The sequence below is a fragment of the Brassica oleracea genome, unplaced genomic scaffold (assembly GCF_000695525.1).
Source record: "Brassica oleracea var. oleracea cultivar TO1000 unplaced genomic scaffold, BOL UnpScaffold11120, whole genome shotgun sequence".
Lineage (NCBI taxonomy): Eukaryota > Viridiplantae > Streptophyta > Magnoliopsida > Brassicales > Brassicaceae > Brassica > Brassica oleracea.
Genome location: NW_013627641.1, coordinates 1 through 528, shown reverse-complemented (window position 1 = coordinate 528; position 528 = coordinate 1). Strand labels below are relative to the sequence as shown.

General features: G+C 34.8%; 1 long non-coding RNA gene across 1 annotated transcript; it reads left to right on the top strand.

The window, feature by feature from the left end:
* LOC106322234 lies at positions 1 to 251 on the top strand. The gene is made up of 2 exons (XR_001266295.1): positions 1 to 85; positions 174 to 251. It is a non-coding gene; the product is annotated as an uncharacterized LOC106322234 (long non-coding RNA).
* Positions 252 to 528: the final 277 nt, after the last annotated feature.

Genomic DNA, 528 nt, shown 5'->3' with positions numbered 1-528 from the left:
TTTTTTTTTTTTCCACAGCCTGTTTCCTTGGAGCTTGGTGGGAAAAGCCCTATCGTTGTCTTTGATGATGTCGAAATTGACAAAGGTTAGTGCTTTTGGAACCTTAAGAGAACCATGCTATATGTATTCTTAACTATTGGTTTAATTAGTGTCAACGTTTTTGTTCTAATCAGCTGTGGAATGGACTATGTTTGGTTGTTTCTGGACAAACGGTCAGATTTGCAGTGCGACATCTCGACTTCTTGTGCATGTAAGTGAGCATAGGATCTGCAGTAGTCTCTGATTACAGTTATTTTACGTAATTTATATGTGATAGATATCCTGAAACACATAATTTTGCATCCACCCATAGCTGCTCTATAGAAGGCACTATGTTATTTGCAATAAAATTAAAGGTTTGCTATGGGAAATGAATAATTCTAGTCCTGAAAGAAGCAACAAATATTAAGACATTTCTTAACTTTTCCTTTACATGAAACCTGCAATGGAAAGATTAATACACAGTTCAGTAGTAGTTGTTTTTTTTTT